Here is a 16,517-nt window from a genome sequence, read left to right on the forward strand (position 1 = left end):
AGCTTGTTTGTGAGGTCACTTCTGTTGCAGCACTCTGACTGGGCAGCAGGCAGGCTGGTGCTGTGAGGTCCTGAGGCAGATCCGAAAACCTTCCCCATGGAGATGAGAGCTCAGGGGGAGGGGAAAGGGAGAGGCAGGTTAGAGGGACCTGTCTGGGATGTTGATTGTGAGGTCAATTCCTTACATCAGCTGCAGTGGCCGTTAGCATGTGGGGCAGCAGGGAGGTGTTGTGAGGTCATCAAGAGTGTTGGAAAACTCCCAGCAGCAGAGAGGAGAGCTCAGGTGGAAGAGAGAAGCGAAGCACAGGAAGGTGGGAGGAGGACAGTGCAGGGATGATGATGTTGCTTCCTTTGCCCTGTGGCAAGCTCTTTGGGATTGAAGCTGTAACGGTGCTACAAGGATGACGTTCAGATTTGTGCGATACGGTCCCTTGTCAACCGAAATGGATTATGTGTCCTCTGGAGCAGTCACATAGGACCACGGGCCAGCTGGATAGGAAGGATTCCCTGGCACAACCCCATTCAGGGACTCTCATCCAACCCAGCTGAAGGTGCTGTTGCAAGGACACCTGTGGTGGAGGCTACCATCAACAGCCAGACAGCAGCCAACTATCCTGTTCCAGAGGTTTGGATTCCCCACATGAGCCTTACCCTAAGCAGAAGATCCCAGTGAATTAGATTTTTGTTTTAAAACAAACACTCTGTCCATGACTGTCTGTGAAGCAAATACCTCACTGTGATGCATCACCTTCTGGCACTGGACTCAGGCACTTGCGTGTTGCCCCTCTGCTCCTGCTGTGGGCTCTGCATGGAGCTTCAGAGCAGGCATGCTGTCTCCTACAGCCAAGGCCAGAGATTTGGCTTTGAGTCTGCCTGGCAGGCTTTGGCCTGGCAAATGTCTCCTGGGGATCCCAGAGCCGTCATCCTGGCGATGGAACAGGGCCACGTCTTCATTTTGTCCCTCTTTGTCTGTTTCTGGCCCACGTCCGGGTGTGTGTGCGTAGTGCCATTTCTGCAGCTGAGCAGAGGGGTCCTTGTGCGAGTGCTTGGGGAGAGCATGACCTTGGGTGGGGGCTGAGCCAAGGCTTGCATCTCCCTGTGGGGTGGGGCAGGGCAGGGGCTGGTGCAGCCCCAGGGCTGGCTGAGTGGGTGCTCACCCCAGAGCAGAGGGGTCGACGGGGCAGAGCAGGGAGCCCGTGTTGCTCTTCTCCACCCTTACTGTGAGAAGCCCACGGGAGAAGAGCGTTCCCAGAGTGAGATTCCACGGAGGTGGGTAATGCACGTGGGCACTCTAACCACAACCCCCGTCCCCATGAGAAATCCCCTCTTCTACTGGGCTCAGGCTCCAGCCCTGCATGTCCCACAGGGGGAGATGGGCCAGGACTGGGCAGGAAGGGGGATGTCTCGGTGCAGGGGCTGCAAGCAGGGAGGCTCCAACTCCCAGGGCCAGAGGTGGTGTTTGAGCCCCAGCTCCTCCCAGAGCCCCCATGGTCACCCCACCCCTGCCCTGCCACCCTGGGGATGTGCTTGTGATAGCACGGGTGTCCCCTGGCAGAGAGCAGCGCACGTGCGGCCAGAGCCAGGCAGAGCAGGGCTGCGTCCCCAGGAAGGGCCAGGCAGAGCAGGGCAGACCCTGAGCAGGACCAGTGCAGCCCAGCTCTCCTGCAGCGCAGCCAAGGGCTGGACACGGCCCCAAGTCCTGCGCTCCCCGCAGCCATGCAAGTCCCAGAGCCCAGGCTTGTGCAGGGCCCCTGAGCAGCTCCAAGGGGAGAGCCTGGGAGCACTGAGGGGAAGAGCAAGAGCTGGCCCTTGGCCACACTGTGCTGTGGCCCTGAGGTGTAAATGTCAGCCTCTTCCACAGCTCGGTGGGTGCAGAGCTTCAGGACAGAAGAGGCTGGTGCAGGACCAGGTGCCTGCAGAGCAGGTGCTCCAGCAAGGAGGTGTGTGCCCCAGAGCAAGAGCCCCTCTGCGCCCTCGGGTCCCCCTGCCCTGGCTCACGCAGCCCTGCTGGGACTGAGCCCTGAGGCCAGTGGGACAGAGAAAGGAAAGAGAAAAAGGCAAAGTAAAAAAAAGGGGAGCATAACAACTGCAGTGTAAGGAAGGAAAACTAAAGCCAGGAAAAATTCTGCTCTCAGAACCTGCAAGTCTAGACACAGACTCCCAGACTCTTTTGCATATTGCTTTAGATAGATAGGAATATAGATATACATAACAGCCACAGATATAGATGCATTTGGTGACTCTTTCCCCCATTCCAGGACATCTCTCCGAGTAGCTCAGGTGTCAGCTCAATGAGGGAAAGGAAATGAGCCAGGGCGAAAGAGGAGGGTGTTTCTGTGTGTTTGGCCTCAGTTCCACTGCCTGTCAGTGTGTGGCAAGGGCAACCCATCAGGAAGAGCCAGCAGGGTGCGGAGAGCCCCCGGATGGAGGAGGGAACGCAGTTTGGGTGCCAGATGCTGCACAGCCGTGGAACCCTTTTCCCTGCTCAAGTCCTGTGTGAGAGGTTGCTTGCCTGTGGGCACCAGGGTGCAGCTGGTTAAAAACCTGGCCTAGGAACAGGCTCAGCTCCCATTGGCGCCCGCTTTAGGAACAGACATGAAATCTTCTCACCGTGGACATGTGCCCCTGTGAACATCCTTGGGGCTGGGCCTGTGCCAAGGCTGAGGGCTGAACCATGACTTTGGGCTGGAGCCTGCATGGTGTTGTGATCCCTTCTCCAGCCCACTGCCCTCTCCCTCCTCTGCCTCCTGCACTGCTCAAGGAAACGTCCTCTCTCATCATTGCCTGCTCCCATCCCCTGCACCCTGCACGCAGATATTCCCCTGCACTGACCCAAACTGGTGGCCCAGGTGAGGCAGCTCCTTCTTGTGTCCCTGCAGCCCAGAAGCGGGAGGGCAGAGGGGTGGGGGTGGATGGGAGGCAGGAGGAGGGGGGGGGTCCCCGCGCTGCCCAGGGCCCTGCTGCCTCACAGCCCCTGCCGGGAAGGAGCCAGCTCTGGGCTGTGCCAGGAGTGCTCGGGGCTCTGTGAGTACCATGGCAGCCAGGAGCAGCCCCCAGGAAGGGGAGAGCCTGTGGAAGTGGAGGAGGGGAAATCCCAGGCCCTGCACCCGAGCAAGCTGCTCTGTGCCATGCACTGGGGCAGCAGGAAGCAGAGCTCCCTCCCAGCCACTCTGGGGAGGTGATCCCCAGGCAATGAGCCCCTCCCTCTGGGGCTGGCTGGGGTGTTCAGGGCCCTGCTCTCACCTCTGGCTCCCGCCTGTGCGACTACAGCCCAGGGCTAAACCTGTCACTGCACTTCTGCGGTGGTCTCTGTGCCTTGGGACCAGGGTGGCCCAGGCAGAGCCCCCGGGAAAGCAGCAAGCAGGGCCACTCCTAGGCTGTGGACGCTGGCCCTCCCTTCCCAGAGGGGCGTTACGGGACCCTACAGAGAGACCCATTTTGGCTGGAAACTGTGTGTGTGGTTTCCAGGATGGAAATGTCTCCGCCAGCAGGAATACTCTCCAGCTGGGCTGGTCACCAGTATCCCACTCCAGGGACCACGGACACTTGCAGGTGCCCAGCCTGTCCCCGAGCCTGCTGCTCCTGAGACGTGCCCCTTCCCCACTGCTGGGTCTTGGTGCTTTGCTCTCCCTGATCAGCCTCAGGGAGACACCCTGGCCCCTGGGAAGGGAAGCACCACATCTGGCTCAAAACCCCAAAGGCTTTCATAAGAACAAATAGCAACGAGCAGTGTAAAAGTAGAGAATTAAAAATAGAGGGAACACAGAGCTCTTTCTGCTACCGCTGTGAGAAGGGAGACTGGTCTCTGGCACTGCAGACGGGCCCTGCAGATGCCCCCAGCAGGGGAGAGGGGTTTTGGAAGGGTCCATCGCCAGGGGGTGCTGCATGCTTTGTGGGTGTTGGTGCTGCACCTGGCTGTGGGCATGACAGGAGGAGCCATGGGGGACCCCAGAGGAGGAGACACCGAGGAACTTGTGGGGGGACCCAGAGGAAGCATCGTGCACCTCGCCAAGGACCCCATGCCCCAGAAGAGCTGTGGGGGACCCCTACGTCCTAGAGGAGGAGGAAGAGGAGGCACCGGTCTGGAGGCAACACTGCTGGAGACATCCAGAGCCCTGTATGGATTGTGGGTGTCTGGGGAGATGCTGGAGGTGCTGGGCATGGGACGCAGCGCCACATGCAGGATTGGGGAGCCCTGTGGCTCAGGGGCAACTGTATGGGGGAGGGGGGGAGCAGGGCTTGAGGAGGCTCTGTGGGGATTCAGACCGGCCATTCTTGGGGTACTAAGGAGCGCCAAAAGGTGCACAGAGGGACCTGGGGCGTACCGAAAGGGGCACAGATGTGCCCTGATGGGACTGCAGGGCGACTCACATGCCTTCAGATGCCCCAGAGGTGGTGGTGAGTGCAGCAGCTTGCTTGCTTTGCCTTTGGGTTTGCCGCAGGGCCCCACAAGCACGCACACTCCCATGCCCTCCGTCCCCTCCTGCTCTCCAGCTGTATCCGCCTGCTCTCCATGGCATCTGTGCTCCTCCTCCCACACTCACCCTGCAGCCCTCACCAGCCCCATCTGCCCCAGCCTTCCAGGTGAGCACAAGACAAAGCTTTTTAATACGGGCATGGGCAAACACAGGAACAGGACTTCCCAGGCAGACTGTGGTGTCTTCATCCTTGTGCAAGCCCAGTGGGACGTGGCCCGGAGGCACCTGCTCTGCTGAATGTGCTCTGCACAGGGGGCGGGCTGGCAATTGGGGGACGCCGAATTATGGGATGCTCAGTCCGCGCCGGCCCCTGGGCCTGGGTGCCACCGCTGCCAGGCTCTCCGCAGACGGGCGCGCAGGGCTTGGAAGGGGAAGCCTGGTGGCGGTGCTTTCCTGGGCGCTCGGAGGACGAAGACTGTGGATATTGCCAGGCAGCGGACTGTGGGGCTGCTGTCCTTGTCCAAGCGCTGAAGGACTGAGATGGGAGGAAAGAGAGCAGCGATCAAGCCCTGTATCAGCAGAGACCCCAGGCCCCTCCTCAAGAGAGGGCCAAGAGAGAGCAGGGCACAAGGGGATCTGTCTGTGCTCAGTGATCCCCCAGATGCCCCCCAGATTCCCTTCAGGAAAGGTATGCAAGAGCCCTCCGGCCTGGCGCAGGCCATGGGTGCCCTCTGCATAGTCAAAAACACCGGCCCTCAAATACGCCGGACATTCCCTCCGTCTCCAGCCCCGGCCTCCTCCCGCCAGCCCCGGCCGACCCCGCGTGCCCTACGCACGGCTGCACATCTCCTCCAGCTCCTCTTCGCGCCAGTCCAGGAGCTGAGCAGCAAGCCCTAGGCACACACAGCCCATCACAAGGTGAGACCCAGCCAGGGGAGAGGGATTTGGGGCTGGGGAGAGAGACGTGGGCAGTGGGGAGACGGACCTGGGCACTGGGAGAGGAACCTAGCGCTGGGGAGAGAGACGTGGGCAGTGGGGAGACGGACCTGGGCACTGGGACAGGAACCTAGCGCTTGGGAGAGGGACTCAGGGGCAGTGGGGAGACGGATCTAGAGAGTGGGAAGAGGGTCCCACATGTTGGGGAGAAGGATCCAAGCATTAAGGAGTGGGTCCTGGGGGGTTGGGGAGGGGGAGCCAGGGGCTGGGGAGAGGGAGCCAGGGGCTGGGGAGAGGGACATGGGCACTTGGGAGAGGGACATGGGGCCTGAGGAGAAGGACCTTGGGGCTGGGGAGTGGGTTGTGGGTGTCCGGAGGGGTCTCACCGATGAAGCGCACAGCCTGCTCGCGCAGAGTGGCCCGGGGGTCCTCCAGGTACCGGCAGCTGCAGCTGACATACTCGCTGGCTATTGGCCCAGCCTTCCGCAGCTGCAGAGACCCCCCAGTACAGGTGTTGGCACTGCCAGGCCTGTCCCCCTCCCTGGGACACCCGCCCCCCTCTCTAGGACAGGCGTTGGCAACTTTGGGCCCATCCCCCCTCCCAGGACAGGCGCGGGCACAACCGGGACAGGGGCTAACACAGCTGGGACACGTGCTGTCACTGCTGGAAAAGGTGTTGGCACAGAAGGGACAGTGGCTGGCACCAGCAGCACTGCCAGGAGAGGTGCTGGCACCTCCAGGACATTCCCAGCGGGTACAGCTGGGAGAGAGGCTGGCTCCACCAGGAAAGATGCTGGCACGGGGGCTGGCTCCACCAGGAGAGGTGCTGGCACCGTTGGGACGGGGGCCAGCACCACCAGGTCAGGCCTGCCACTGCTTGGGCCTCCTCACCAGGCATTCGCCGATGTGCCAGGTCTGCACCGTCTTGGCCAGCTTCCGGAGCTGCTTCCAGCTGAGGAGCTTTGCGGCCTCCATGAGGGCTGTCTGGGCAGCCTGGGGAGGAGTGGGGAGATGGGCGATGGCACCGTGGCCAGGCCGGAGCCACCCCATGGCCACTGCCTGGGGTGCCTACCACGGTGGCCTCATGGCCCGCCACGGTGCCCTGTACCTGTGCCACACCGAGGTGTGGGTCACTCAGATGGAAGAAGAGGGGCAGCAGCCCCTGGCGTGCCAGCTGCTTCATCTGCTGCCTCTCGCTGCCTACTGTCCGGCCCAGCAGCTCCCCAAAGAGCCGCATGGCCAGTTCCCGCACCGTGCTGACCTCCTGCGGGGGCAAGCACAGCAACCTCAGCCGCGGTGGGCGGGGGGAGAACCACAAAGGGCCTCCTACCAGCTCCCCACCACCATCCTCACGTTGGGAAAGAGGGGCAGGAGGTCGTGGGCCAGCTGCACAGCCAGGGGGCTGATTTGCCGCGGCTCGGCGTGGTGCAGCACGTTGCGCAGCACGGCCAGGGCCTTGGCGTCCATCTCCCCATCGGCATCCTGCAGCCGCTCCACCACATCTGGGATCACCTTCAGCATCTTCCTTGCCTGCAGGGAGACATGCAGCATTTTCCTCATTCCACTGGTGGCAGAAGTGCTCGGGACACAGGCACCGGCGGCGAGAGCTCACTCACTGTGGAGGGTCTTCCAGAGAGGGTGAGGAGGCCACGGAGTGCCAGCCAGCGCATGACCTGGCGCTCATTGCCCAGCCGCACCTGGCAGAGGCTCAGCGCCACCTCATCGGCCAGCACACACAGATCGGGACACCGCAGCAGCTGCAACGGCAAAGGGCCGGGGTGGCACAGGGACTCATGGCCACCCCCAGGACTAGGACCCCAGTGCGTGATATGGCATCCCTGCTGCCACCTCCCACTTGGCCCAGCCCCAGCCCCAGCCCCAGCAGCAGCGCTGCATCCCCAGCCCCACGCCCTACCCCTTGTCCTCATCCTCATCCTCACCCCCGGCCCTAGCCCCGGCCCCACGTCCCCAGCCTGGGCCACAGCCCCTCTTCTCCAGCCCCATCTGAATCCCCTCAGCCATGACCCCCACCCCACCCCCCGTCCCTATCCCCACATCCTACCTCGATGAGGAAGGCCATAGAGGGGATCTCCAGGCACTTGTCCTTGTCCCTCAGGGCCAGGCTGAGGTTCAGGAAGATCTTGGCACGCTCCTCCAGAGGGTTCCCCTGCATCTGCCTGGCAATGGACAGGAGAGGCAGCATGGCAGCCAAGACAGATGGGCAAACTGCACCAGGAGCCCGTGGGGCCACCAGAGTGGGATGAGGGGCCAGGGAGGGCAGGGGGCTCACCTGGCCAGCAAGGCAACCCCTGTCAGGTGGGTCCCGGGCCGACTGATCATCTCCCAGCCGCCCTGCCCTTCCATGGCAGTGACCTGCTCCCCGTAGCCAGTGCAGCACAGCAGGGCCTGCATGGCTTGCACGGCCACCCTGCCCGGGGAAAAGAGCACTGGTTTATCACTCCGTACTCTGGCATGGGCAGCAGGGGACGGGCCTGGGGGACTGGGTACCTGACAGGCCTGGGAGGCATGAGTTTGCCCTCGTGGTTGAAGGCAGGGATGTCCTCTTGCGCCTCGATGAGGGCAAAGGACAGCTGGAAGAGGAGGGCCAGGAAGAGGCGGGGGAAGAGCGCCTTCACCTCCTGTTTGCAAGCGTGCTGCAGGAGGATGATGTTCAGTGCCCGGGTCACCTGCAAAAAAAAGTCAATGACAGCCCTTACTAGTACCACAGCTACATGCACGACGAGGCCTCCCTCTGGGGCAACTCACAGTCAGCGGGAGGATGCAGGTGAGGTCCTGCGCGGTGGTGCCTGGCTTGCAGAGGGGCCGGTGCTGCAGCATGCAGAGCAGCTCCTGCAGCACCCTCTCAGCTGCCAGCGACTGGGAGACCATCAGCACCCACATGGCCACGGCAACACTGTGAACCCGAGCCAGAAAGGCTTGGCTCAGCATCCCATGATCCCGCTCACCCGTTCCGGGGCTGGCCGACCCGGTGGCTCTACGAGGCCTGGAGGGAGCCCAGCTCCAGCCCTGGGGCTGCTGCACTCAGGCTGGCAACGTGGCAGGCGTACCTGTCACAGGCTGGGGAGCAGCTCAGCAGGCCAGTGACCACTTCACTCGGGTAGCGGCATGCCAGGTGGAGAAGGAAGGGCTTGAGGATGTCCTGGGCTGCGGCCTCACGGATGCACGGCAGGTTCTCATAGATATGCACCACAGCCAGCTGCACCTGCAAGGGACACGGGTTGGCAGCAGCTTGCTGCCACAGGGAAACTGCTGCCAGATTCACGCTCTGCTTGAGAGCCCTGGGTTTGAGGACCATTGCCAGCGGGCTGGAGGCTTACGTGCTCTGGCTTGGCGGCGCAGTATCCCATCATATCCTCGAGCATACGGGTTGCCGCTGCGGTGTCATAGGCACTCGTGCTTTTCATGCCCTCGAGGGCCACGAGGACCGCATCTGTCTGCGAGGCCTCCTGCGAGGCCTCCGTGGAGCAGCTGCGGGGTCCGTCCTCCTTCTTGACCCAGGCCTCCATGGGGCGGCTGGGGGGACGGTCCTCATCCCCAGCCCATACCGCCGTGGGGCAGCGAGGGGGTCTCTGCACCATGCTGGGGCCGGGGCCCAGGCGAGACACAAAGACACAGTGGGGAAGGCGAGGTCCTTCACGGGGCCGTGGGGCCACGCCGGGGGGTGGCTGAGGGAGCTCCCTGGGGAGATCCCAGCCGTCTCCTCCCCACGCACTGAGGTGACACCGTGGGGCACCAGGTGACACCGTGGAGACCATGGGGGTCACAATGGGGGGGGTGGCAGGAGTCACAAAGGGCCCCGACATCACCCTTGGCTGGTCTCTGCTGCAGCTCCCGGCAGCAATGTGTCCCCAGGGGCTGGCTGGGGGGTGGGTTGGCGGCGGGGGCGGGCGCTGCTCGTTCGCTAATCACACAAGTGTCCCCTGTGAAGGGCCACCTCTGAGCCGCAGGTTGCCGTGTGGTTCTGAAAAGGGGAGGTTGGTGAGGGGTCCCCAGGTCCCCAGGGGCAGCCAGGGGGCTGGGGCACCTGAGGGCAGCTGGGGCAGGGGCAGCCATGGGGCAAACTGGCGGGGGGAGGAGGCCTAGGTGACCCTGACCCAGGGCAAGCAGGTGCCCCCCGTTGCTGCCCTAAAGCTCCCACTGACACCCCAAATAGCTCCAAACCATTCCCAAACCTTCCTAAAAGCCTCAAATACCCCCAGACTGCTCAAGTGCCCCCCCCCCAAGACCCAGAAAGACACACTGAAACCTGCCACAGAGGCTCCAAAATGCCTTCAGACTTTGCTTCCGAGGGCCAAAATCCGCCCAATAGCCCACACTGCTGCCTAAACACCCCCAAAACTTCCACAGGGCCCCCAGACATGCAAATCCTGCCCCGGGGCTGGTACTGGCAGCAGACAGGAGGGCTCCCCGCCACCTACTTCCCTCCAGGTCTTGCTGCCCTGAGAGGGAGACCACGATTGAGGGTTCCCCCCTTTCCCTAGCACTGGCAATTCCCCTCCATCCCTCCCTCCTCTTTTGCCCTTCTGCCCCTCTGCATGCCCCGTACCTCTCCATGCCTGCCCACCTCTCCGTCTGTCCCTGCCTCCAGCTACCACACTGCTCTTCCCCCATCTGTCTGCCTCTGTCTGCCTCTCCATGCCCCTCTTTCCTCTTTTCTCTCTCTCTGTCCAACTCCCCCCTCCATCTTTTCTCTCTCTCTATTCCTCTGTCCACCTCTACATCCCTCTTCTCTTCTCTTCTGCTCCCCATTCTCTCTCCGGTCCTGCATCCTTCCCTCAGCTCCCCCTCTCCCTCTTTTTCTCTGGGCCTCCATCCTTCTCTTTCTTTCCCCATCCCTCCTCCCAGCTCTCTCTCCCTCTCCCTCTGTCCAGCTCTGGCAGGCCCTGGCACCATGGGGCACACACCCACCTCGGCTGGGATGGAGGAAGAGTCTGGGCAGGGTGAGTGGGGCCTTCAGCACTCACAAGGATATACCCTGTCTCTTCCTTTCTCTTCCTCTTGTAAAGCAGAGGAGCGGAGGTTGAACCTCGAGTATCATTACATGAAGAGCACACAACCAGCCTGCGCCTGTAGCCAAGCAGTACTTGAGATGCCCTACTCCAAGGCACTATTTCCCGTGAGATATTTACCTGGCAATTTAAAACGTTCAGCAGGACTACAAGTACATTTTTGGAAAGAGGGTCTCAAGTGAAAACATTTAAAAGTTTGTTTCTTAGGATAATTCTGAACACAAATGTGAAGAACCACTTATGATTGGTTTGAATGTTATTGTTTTGATAATAGATTTTCCAGTGTTAATGGTTAGCATTGTTTTGGCGATGGTTGGTGTTTTGATGATGGTAAATTGCATCCGATGGTAGGTATAGTCCGAGCACTGAAGGCTTCTCTCAGTAAGCTCTGCATCTGAAAGACCAAAAGGAAGCAATGTCATTCCCTGTCATGATATGCAGCATAAAACTATCTGGTTGAGGGTTTGATTTCTAAGCAGCAAAGGCTTGAACCTCCAAGCACCTTGATCTGCTCGGTGTCTGCAGGGATGAACTGACTCGAGAGGAAGGCTTCCAAAAGCCTTCCCCTCACTGAAAACTGACTGCATTCCGGTCAGTGCACTGCACTGAGGATTACGGTAAAACTAGCTGCTTTGATAGCAGCACATGGTAGACCTTAGCTAAGTGAAATTTGGTGGAAGTTTTGCCTAGAGGCTAAACATGATGGCACCCTTGTTTTACCAGTGATTTTGCAGTCCAGCTGAAAAGAGGGGGAGACATGAGAAACACCTAGTTAAGAATCATGGGGAAATGGTTGATTATGCTGTAATCCTTGCTAATTTGTAACCCTTCTCTTGATATTTATCTTTGGCCTTCTTCTCCTTCTTGACTTTCTTGTCTTTTTTTCATTTCTGATGACCTGAAAGCTCTTTGTCCCTCTTTCTGTGAGTTTTTCCCCTATTTGGCCAGATTTGTTTTCTTTTGCTGGGAGAGGACGGAGCTGTCCATCCAAGCAAAGTGTTTGTCTTACCGGCTTTGAGCATGAGCTTGAAAACGCTTGTCTGTAGGGACGCTGACTGCAGGACAGTCACTGCTCCAGAAGACTCCTTCCAGCCTGGTTTTGATCCAGGAGCAGGGAGAGTCTTGGACGAGGATGGGATTTGAGCCCATGTGCACAGCGTAGAATAGATTAGCAGTGCATCACGGTAACGTCTTGGCCACCTCTTTGCCAACAACTTTGTTGTTGTCAGTTTGTGCCTTTCAGCTTTGGATAAAACAAATCCAGCTAGGCTGTGTTCTTTGGGACTTGTGGTTTTGTTTTGGAGCATCAGGGCCGACCCTGCAGGGGTGGCTTCTCGACCGCAGGGAGAAGTCTGAACGACGTGCCCTGTGTTCTTGTAGGCAAGCACTGCATCACACAGACCCCACGCGCTCTCGTCTGGTGTGGGGATGGGAATTTCCCCTTTTCCTCCTGGGTTTCCCAGATCAGTTTGTGCGAGTGGAAAAGAGCATTCCCTGGTGAGCAGGGCAGGCGCGGGAAGGCTCCCAGCACATCAAGGGGCTGGTGAAGACACGGCCACGAGATGCTTTTGGGAAAGCATTTGGGATTCATTTGTGACTGCTCATGCTTCCCTTCCTTCTCCTCTTTGGAGGATGACACAGGGCAGAATGGCATGCCTTCACTAAAGCCTGATTTGTTATGCTTTGGCTGTAATAAAGCGTGTGCCTTGTGCTTGGTGCTGATCCCTGTCCTGTTGATCCTCCTCCCCGTTCCCTCCCAGTGTAACACCCCTGAGCATGACCCATCTCTGCACACCCAGAGGTGTGAGCAGGAAGGGCAGTGGCAGCAGCCCCACGAGCGATGACCCCTCTTTTGTCACAGCCTCCCCAGTTGAGGAGACAGGTCCTTCCTTGTGTAATTGCCCAGCTGGAGTCACCCTGACGCTGTCTCCTGGGTGTCACCCTGGAAGGACAGGCACAGTGAGAGAAGCACAGGGTTTCCGCCGCTTTGTCCGTCATAGCTCATGGTGATTGTGAGCAAAGCCCAGGGTGCTGGGCAGCATAGTCCCCCTGGCCCGCTGCCAAGAGGACTCTGTTCCTGGGTGCACTGGAACCACCAACCTTACAGTTAACAGCCGAACACACTCCCTGCAATCCCAGCTTCCCCCAACCCAGCCTGCGGGCCAGCAGGAGGGTGTGAATGCTGCTTTCTGCTGAGGCTCCCAGGGCACCGGGGGACAACAGGGCTGTGCTTGGCAAGGACATGTCATGGGACGAGAGTCTGTCCCAGCCCTTGGCAGGCTCCGAGGGGATGTAGCTCAGTGGAAGAGCGCCTGCTCCGCATGCAGGAGGTCCTGGGCTCAATCCCCAGCATCTCCAGGGGTGCTTTTGTCCTAAATCTCCATCCCCCCGCAGGGGTGAGGGATGGGGAATGGAGGCATCGCCCCTCTCCACAAATGGTGGGCTCACCCTCTCATGGGATGTCCTACGGCATGTGCAGCTCCCCAGGTAGGAAGTGACCAACCGGCTCACTATCTGAAATGACATCCCTGGGCAAGGGAAGAGGGAGTTAACACTGACACTGCTGGGATATGGTTTTATATGTTGCTACTTTTGCAACAACTTGCTTAGCCAGCAACAGGGAAACAGGCAGGAGCTGCTAGGTCACTGAGTGCATCAAAAAGCCCTCTCAGGAGAGATCACAGCCCTGCGGGACAGGAGGGGCGGCATGTATGAAGGCAACAGGACTGGATGCTGGCTGAGAGGTGTTTTTTAGCTGCAGCAGCAGGATAGGCCTGGACAGGCAGGCAGGCAGGTAGGTGCTGTGAAGGCATCAGGTGCACCTGACCACAGGAGGTGGGAGCTCAGCAGGAGGGAGAGGGGAGGCAGGTGGAGGTGGCCCCTGGGACATTGCTGATGAATCACTTGTGTCCCAGCAGCACCTGGCCAGCAGCAGGTGAGCAGGCACTGGGGTCACCACAGGCAGTGGGAGCTGATTCAGCAGCTGGGGAGGTGGGAGCTGGAGCAGGAGAGGGAGAGGCAGGCAAAAGCACAATGGTGGTGTGTTGCTTGTGAGGACGCGTCCATTACGCTCACCCAAGTGGCCAGCAGTGGGCAGGCAGGCATTGTGAGGTCATCGATGGCATCACAGAGGCTGCCCGCCTCTTGGGAGGAGGCGAGAGGGAGGGACAGGTGAAGGTGACAGGTGACATTGGTGGGTTTGATTGTGAGGTTTCCCCTTTCGCAGCAGCTGATTGGTCAGCAGCAGGTGGGCAGGTATGTGAGCACCTCAGAGACTTCATGAGGTGGACACGAGAGCCTAGAGGGAGGAATGAGGGAGAGGCAGGTAGCCATGACACTGCTGGCATAGTGACTGTGAAATCACCTCTAGGACGGCAACCTGATTGGCCAGCAGCAGGCAGGCAGGCAGGCACTGTGAGGTCATCAAGGGGAGGAGAAAGCCCTCAGGAGAGAGGAGAGCTCCTGAAGAGGGCAGAGGCAGGTGAAAGTGGCATGGGTGGGAGCTTGTTTGTGAGGTCACTTCTGTTGCAGCACTCTGACTGGGCAGCAGGCAGGCTGGTGCTGTGAGGTCCTGAGGCAGATCCGAAAACCTTCCCCATGGAGATGAGAGCTCAGGGGGAGGGGAAAGGGAGAGGCAGGTTAGAGGGACCTGTCTGGGATGTTGATTGTGAGGTCAATTCCTTACATCAGCTGCAGTGGCCGTTAGCATGTGGGGCAGCAGGGAGGTGTTGTGAGGTCATCAAGAGTGTTGGAAAACTCCCAGCAGCAGAGAGGAGAGCTCAGGTGGAAGAGAGAAGCGAAGCACAGGAAGGTGGGAGGAGGACAGTGCAGGGATGATGATGTTGCTTCCTTTGCCCTGTGGCAAGCTCTTTGGGATTGAAGCTGTAACGGTGCTACAAGGATGACGTTCAGATTTGTGCGATACGGTCCCTTGTCAACCGAAATGGATTATGTGTCCTCTGGAGCAGTCACATAGGACCACGGGCCAGCTGGATAGGAAGGATTCCCTGGCACAACCCCATTCAGGGACTCTCATCCAACCCAGCTGAAGGTGCTGTTGCAAGGACACCTGTGGTGGAGGCTACCATCAACAGCCAGACAGCAGCCAACTATCCTGTTCCAGAGGTTTGGATTCCCCACATGAGCCTTACCCTAAGCAGAAGATCCCAGTGAATTAGATTTTTGTTTTAAAACAAACACTCTGTCCATGACTGTCTGTGAAGCAAATACCTCACTGTGATGCATCACCTTCTGGCACTGGACTCAGGCACTTGCGTGTTGCCCCTCTGCTCCTGCTGTGGGCTCTGCATGGAGCTTCAGAGCAGGCATGCTGTCTCCTACAGCCAAGGCCAGAGATTTGGCTTTGAGTCTGCCTGGCAGGCTTTGGCCTGGCAAATGTCTCCTGGGGATCCCAGAGCCGTCATCCTGGCGATGGAACAGGGCCACGTCTTCATTTTGTCCCTCTTTGTCTGTTTCTGGCCCACGTCCGGGTGTGTGTGCGTAGTGCCATTTCTGCAGCTGAGCAGAGGGGTCCTTGTGCGAGTGCTTGGGGAGAGCATGACCTTGGGTGGGGGCTGAGCCAAGGCTTGCATCTCCCTGTGGGGTGGGGCAGGGCAGGGGCTGGTGCAGCCCCAGGGCTGGCTGAGTGGGTGCTCACCCCAGAGCAGAGGGGTCGACGGGGCAGAGCAGGGAGCCCGTGTTGCTCTTCTCCACCCTTACTGTGAGAAGCCCACGGGAGAAGAGCGTTCCCAGAGTGAGATTCCACGGAGGTGGGTAATGCACGTGGGCACTCTAACCACAACCCCCGTCCCCATGAGAAATCCCCTCTTCTACTGGGCTCAGGCTCCAGCCCTGCATGTCCCACAGGGGGAGATGGGCCAGGACTGGGCAGGAAGGGGGATGTCTCGGTGCAGGGGCTGCAAGCAGGGAGGCTCCAACTCCCAGGGCCAGAGGTGGTGTTTGAGCCCCAGCTCCTCCCAGAGCCCCCATGGTCACCCCACCCCTGCCCTGCCACCCTGGGGATGTGCTTGTGATAGCACGGGTGTCCCCTGGCAGAGAGCAGCGCACGTGCGGCCAGAGCCAGGCAGAGCAGGGCTGCGTCCCCAGGAAGGGCCAGGCAGAGCAGGGCAGACCCTGAGCAGGACCAGTGCAGCCCAGCTCTCCTGCAGCGCAGCCAAGGGCTGGACACGGCCCCAAGTCCTGCGCTCCCCGCAGCCATGCAAGTCCCAGAGCCCAGGCTTGTGCAGGGCCCCTGAGCAGCTCCAAGGGGAGAGCCTGGGAGCACTGAGGGGAAGAGCAAGAGCTGGCCCTTGGCCACACTGTGCTGTGGCCCTGAGGTGTAAATGTCAGCCTCTTCCACAGCTCGGTGGGTGCAGAGCTTCAGGACAGAAGAGGCTGGTGCAGGACCAGGTGCCTGCAGAGCAGGTGCTCCAGCAAGGAGGTGTGTGCCCCAGAGCAAGAGCCCCTCTGCGCCCTCGGGTCCCCCTGCCCTGGCTCACGCAGCCCTGCTGGGACTGAGCCCTGAGGCCAGTGGGACAGAGAAAGGAAAGAGAAAAAGGCAAAGTAAAAAAAAGGGGAGCATAACAACTGCAGTGTAAGGAAGGAAAACTAAAGCCAGGAAAAATTCTGCTCTCAGAACCTGCAAGTCTAGACACAGACTCCCAGACTCTTTTGCATATTGCTTTAGATAGATAGGAATATAGATATACATAACAGCCACAGATATAGATGCATTTGGTGACTCTTTCCCCCATTCCAGGACATCTCTCCGAGTAGCTCAGGTGTCAGCTCAATGAGGGAAAGGAAATGAGCCAGGGCGAAAGAGGAGGGTGTTTCTGTGTGTTTGGCCTCAGTTCCACTGCCTGTCAGTGTGTGGCAAGGGCAACCCATCAGGAAGAGCCAGCAGGGTGCGGAGAGCCCCCGGATGGAGGAGGGAACGCAGTTTGGGTGCCAGATGCTGCACAGCCGTGGAACCCTTTTCCCTGCTCAAGTCCTGTGTGAGAGGTTGCTTGCCTGTGGGCACCAGGGTGCAGCTGGTTAAAAACCTGGCCTAGGAACAGGCTCAGCTCCCATTGGCGCCCGCTTTAGGAACAGACATGAAATCTTCTCACCGTGGACATGTGCCCCTGTGAACA

General features: G+C 59.8%; 1 non-coding gene across 1 annotated transcript; it reads left to right on the forward strand.

Annotated features, from left to right (window-relative positions):
* Positions 1–12,669: 12,669 nt before the first annotated feature.
* Positions 12,670–12,741, forward strand: TRNAA-CGC (transfer RNA alanine (anticodon CGC)). Its single transcript has one exon. It is a non-coding gene; the product is annotated as a tRNA-Ala (tRNA).
* The last annotated feature ends 3,776 nt before the right edge of the window (positions 12,742–16,517 follow it).

Source organism: Struthio camelus, chromosome 22, assembly GCF_040807025.1.
Source record: "Struthio camelus isolate bStrCam1 chromosome 22, bStrCam1.hap1, whole genome shotgun sequence".
NCBI classification, from domain to species: Eukaryota; Metazoa; Chordata; class Aves; order Struthioniformes; family Struthionidae; genus Struthio; species Struthio camelus.